The sequence below is a fragment of the Ovis canadensis genome, chromosome 12 (assembly GCF_042477335.2).
Source record: "Ovis canadensis isolate MfBH-ARS-UI-01 breed Bighorn chromosome 12, ARS-UI_OviCan_v2, whole genome shotgun sequence".
Taxonomy (NCBI): Eukaryota; Metazoa; Chordata; class Mammalia; order Artiodactyla; family Bovidae; genus Ovis; species Ovis canadensis.
Window position 1 is genome coordinate 22,936,781 of NC_091256.1, and position 5,633 is coordinate 22,942,413.

Consider the following 5,633-nt stretch of genomic DNA (forward strand, 5'->3'; position numbering starts at 1 on the left):
CTAATATTCAAGCTAGGCTCTGTAAGCTGTCAGAGAAAGATGACAGTGGATTGGATGTGGGATACAAAAGGAAAATAGGCGTTAAAAGTGATGTCATGTTTTTGGTTTGAGCAATTGGGAAGATGAAGTTGCCATCAACAGGGATGAGGACTTGTGGGGATGGTTTAGGGTTTGGAGGTGGTGCTCATTGCTGGCTGTGTTAGGTATTAGAAGCCTTTTAGATATCCAGATGAAGGTGTTGAGCAAGAAGTTGGATATAAAAGTCTGCAAAGAGGCTTGGGAGGGAGGTAAATATTTGGATGTTGACAGCATGTGAATAGTATTCAAAAGCATCACTAAGGGAGTGAGTGGAGGTAGAGGGATGTTCTGTAGCTAGGAGGTTGGAGAGAAGAGGAGGGATCCGTGGAGGAACCTGAGAAAGTCTGACTGTGAAGTAGGAAGAAGTAATAGAGTTGGTGTCCTGGAAGCCAGGGAAAGTAAGATATTCCAGGGAGGAGAGTCAGCACTTGTGTTATACCAGCAAGTTAAGTAAAGTAATGTGAGGACCGAGAGAGGCCAGGTGAATTGAACTACTGGGTTATTGGCAATGCTGAGTAGTTTTTAGAGGAGTGGTAGGAATTAAGTTAGTGTTGGAGTTAAGACAGAGTGAGAGGTAAAAGGAGGGAAATTGGGATGGTGCATGGACATGAAGTTTCAGGAGTTTGAGGCAAAGGGGAGCAAAGAAGTAGGACTGTGGCTGGCAGAAAAAGTTGGGATCAAAGTCCTTTGTTTTAGGCAGTGTTGGTGTGTGATGTGAAAGACCCAGAGATCCTGTCCTGCAAGAAAGGAAGAGCTGCTGAGGGAGCGGAGAGGAGAAGGCTGAGCCCTGCCCCTGGGCAGCTGCAGGAGAGCGGCCCTTGGGTTACCTCTGCTGGGGGTGCAGACATTGCTAGGGGGTAACTGGGGAGAAGGGGGGACGTGTGGGCGCAGATACAGGTGCGTGGTTCTGAAGCAGGACGCAAGGTCACCAGCCACGAGAGAGTCTGGGAAGTGACATTACAAGTGTGGGAGAGAGGGCAGTTCTGAAATAGTATCCAGGAATGTCCCAGGTGATCGGCTTCAGGGGCCCAGTCTGGGAGTGATTAGAACACTCAGGGGGTTAGTTCTTTTCTTTTCTAGAAACATTTCAGCCTTCCAGATCATCTGAAAGGTTTCACATCATGAATGCAGTGAGTCTTAAAACAGTTACATTCTTGAGAGACTCAGTCCTCTCACCCGTAACTATCATTGCAGGTTTTGTCTGTGCTGTAATTGTGAGTACACGTCTCGCATTGCATCAGCAGCATGCTGAAAGGCTGAAGAAAGAATTTAAAATGTATGTAAACTCTCGCTGCTTGGATAGGAACTGAACACTGCAGACTCAGCACTTCCAGCACTGACTTCTTGAGTTTGTTCTCCCGACTTCCTCTCCTCTGTGCGACCACACCATCTAGTTCCTTTCTGAATCTCCTTAATCTCAGTAAATATCACCACCATCCCTTCACTTGCTTTTAGCCAAAAGTCTTGTCAATACACATCCCAAATACTTCTCAAGAGCAGCGTACTCCCTTTCTTCTCCGCTTTATTACTGTATCTCAAGCTGCTGTCCCTCCTTGCTGGGATTATCGCAGCAACCTGCTAACCCGTCTCCCCGCTCTGCGTGTCTCTGCTAAGTCCGCAAGGAAGCCAGGGTGACGTGCATCACCCTGTGTGAAGCCCTCCAGGGGTTTTCCACTGTGCATAGAATAAAATCTGCGTGCTGCCTGTTTGGCCATGTCTGAGCTTGGTTTCCTGCCTGACTTCATCATGTTCCACTCATAACCCGGGTCGCTGGGTTTCAGTCGTCTGGGCCACCGTTCCTCTCTTTTTAGTGCTTTGCACAAGTTGTGGGCTCTTCTGCTGTCTCAAGGCCTTTGGTATTTATTATTTCCTCTGCCCAAATGCTGATTCCTCAACTCTGTGTGGCTAGTTTCTGCTGATTGCCTTCTAACAGTTTTTTAATGCTCTGGTGCCATCGTCTCAGAGAGGCCTTTCTGACCATTCTACTCACAGTGCCCTTGTCTTGTGTCAGAGGTACTCGCTATTACGTGAATCACTTTCCCTTCAGAGCCTGTAACAGATTCTGAGTCTGTCTGGTGCAAAGTTTTATTCTCTATCTCCTCCTTCTCCTACTAGAAATATGCTCACTGAGGACAGGAATTGTGTCTGTCTCATTCCCGTTTGTGTAGCCGCAGAACAGTGATGGGCACATGGGGGTCACCCAGGAAATGATAGGAAGTGCTGATGAAAAAATGGAAGCCAGAGCATGGATGCGTTCTTCCCTTGTAAATTTGCTACTTATATGTCAGGAAGCTGTCTTGCTGAGTTGTGTGCAAGCGCTGGATGAGTTAGTTGTAGTGCATATTATGGAGTAAGGAGCGTGTGCTCTGGAACCATACTGCCTGAGTAAAAATGACCGTGTAACTTTGGCCAAGTTGCTTAACCTCTCCGAGTCGCGTTTTGCTCCCCTGTAGAACAGGGCTAATAATAATAGTAATAATATATATCTATAGCACTTTTCTGAGGATTGAATAAGTGATCATTTGCTCTTGTTCAGTCATTCAGTTGTGTCCAACTCTTTGCCATCCCATGGACTGCAGCACACCAGCCTTCCCTGTCCTTCACCTTCTCTTGGAGTTTGCTCTCAAACTCATGTTCATTGAGTCGGTGATGCTATCCAACCATATCATCCTCTGTCAGCCCTTTCTCCTCCTGCCCTCAATCTTTCCAAACTTCAGTCTTTTCCTTTGAGTCAGTTCTTCACATCAGGGAGCCAAAGAATTGGAGCTTCAGCTTCAGCATCAGTCCTTCCAGTGAATATTCAGGGTTGATTTCCTTTAGGATGAACTGGTTGGATCTCCTTGCTATCCAAGGGACTCTCAAGAGTCTTCTCCAACACCACAGTTCGAAAGCATCGATTCTTTGGCTCTCAGCCTTATTTGTGGTCCAGCTCTCACATCCATCCATGACTACTGGAAAAAATATAACTTTGACTATGTGGATGTTTGCTGGCAAAGTGAGGTCTCTGCTTTTTAATATGCTGTCTACTGTCTGGCATAGTAAGGACTCAGTAAATATTACTTAATGTTTAATTGATACATATACCATTTCCCTATCTATAGAATCAACAGCTGAGAAAAGATAAAAATAATTTAAATAGCTTTTAATGATATTTTGAATATGCCATATGTTGGGAAATTAACTACTTCAAATTATGATAGAAGTTTCTCTTTGATAAGACTAATATGTTTATGCATAAAGATTGTTGGCTTTCTGGCTGCATCTCCAAGAGTGGTTCAGTGTAATCTGCTAAGCATTGTGATGGCGTCTGGCAGTGTGCCACAAGTGATCAGTTCGTGAAATTAAACTGATGATTAGGAAAACTGTGTTGAAAATATCATTAAGGCATCCAGTGTGGAAGTTGTCCTATAAAGATTTTCTTGTAGTGTGATTTTTCTTGCTCAAAGGAGGGTGAGGGTGCTTAGGAATAGCTTATTCCTATAAACTGTTGCTGTGTAAACTGTTTGCTCTCTGTGAAGTAATAGCTACATGTTGCTCTTTTAAGTCTTGTTCTGCTGTATGTAAGTTTTTGTTTAAGCTTTGCTGGGTGAATTGGGACTTGTTTTCTTAAGAAAAACATCATTAATAGTTCTCGTCAGAATGTGATGGCAAACCTCTATATTAAAGCTTAAAACATCATCTCCAGTTTTCAGCACAAAATTGCTTTCTCGGTTCTGGTTCTCAATCTCAAAATAAAGAGAAGAAGCTATGTCACTAGGATAGCCTTCTACTTAGATTTCATTCTCTTTTTCTTTTGGATACAGGAATGAGAATACAAGAAAAAGACATAGAGGACCATTTAAATACAAACCTTGGGGAAAAGGGGTTTTCTATTACAGGTCCACATTATAATTAAGAGTAGACTCAGGAAGTCAATGGCTGCTTTCTGAAAAGGCAAACAAAAGGCTCCTGGTGCCCTGCCCAGTATTCAGAGTCTGGCCTCAGTGCTGCAACAGAGCAGCCTCAAGTCCCACTTGTACCGCAGGGGTCAAGCCAGGCTCTTCTTGGCTAGGTAGGTGCTGCAGTAGATTGGGCCAGGAGAAAGGAGGCAGGGAGGAAGAACGAGAGCTCTGCAGAGATTTCCAAACAGCTGAAAACATCCAAAATGCTCTTAACCTTTCTTTCTTAAATTCAGTGGCACCTGATGCTGTTTTCTTTCTCTTTTTTGTACACAAAATTTTATTGTACAGAAAATAGCTGTTCACATTGTTACGTAAATCATACAACCATGAGACGAAGCAGTACTTCATATATGTGACAGCTGCTGCTGCTGCTGCTAAGTCGCTTCAGTCGTGTCCGACTCTGTGCGACCCCATAGATGGCAGCCCGGCAGGGTCCCCTGTCCCTGGGATTCTCCAGGCAAGAACACTGGAGTGGGTTGCCATTTCCTTATCCAATGCAGGAAAGTGAAAGGTGAAAGTGAAGTCGCTCAGTCGTGTTAGACTCTTTGCGACCTCATGGACTGCAGCCCACCAGGCTCCTCTGTCCAGGGGATTTTCCAGGCAAGAGTACTGGAGTGGGTTGCCATCACCTTCTCCGATGTGACAACTAAGACCCAGGTTAATTTTGCAAAGATCTAGCTGCTCTGTTTAAACATATTCTTCAGTTCAGTTCAATTCAGTCGCGTCTGACTCTTTGCGACGCCATGAGCCTCAGCACGCTAGGCCTCCCTGTCCATCACCAACTCCCGGAGTTCACTCAAACTCATGTGCATCGAGTTGGTGATGCCATCCAGCCATTTCATCCTCTGTCATCCCCTTCTCCTCCTGCCCCCAATCTCTCCCAGCATCAGAGTCTTTTCCAATGAGTCAACTCTTCACATGAGGTGGCCAAAGTACTGGAGTTTCAGCTTCAGCATCAGTCCTTCCATTGAACAACCAGGACTGATCTCCTTTAGGATGGACTGGTTGTATCTGTCTCCTTGCAGTCCAAGGGACTCTCAGGAGTCTTCTCCAACACCACAGTTCAAAAGCATCAATTCTTTGGCGTTCAGCTTTCTTCACAGTCCAACTCTCACATCCATACATGACCACTGAAAAAACCATAGCCTTGACTAGACGGACCTTTGTTGGCAAAGTAATATCTCTGCTTTTCAATATGCTATCTAGGTTGGTCATAACTTTCCTTCCAAGGAGTAAGCGTCTTTTAATTTCCTGGCTGCAGTCACCATCTGCAGTGATTTTGGAGCCCCCCAAAATAAAGTCTGACACTGTTTCCACTGTTTCCCCATCTATTCCCCATGAAGTGATGGGACCGGATGCCATGATCTTCATTTTCTGAATGTTGAGCTTTAAGCCAACTTTTTTCACTCTCTTCTTTCACTTTCATCAAGAGGCTTTTTAGTTCCTCTTCACTTTCTGCCATAAGGGTGGTGTCATCTGCATATCTAAGGTGATTGTTATTTCTCCCGGCAATCTTGATTCCAGCTTCTGCTTCTTCCAGCCCAGCGTTTCTCATGATATCTTCTGCATAGAAGTTAAATAAGCAGGGTGACAATATACAGCCTTGATGTACTC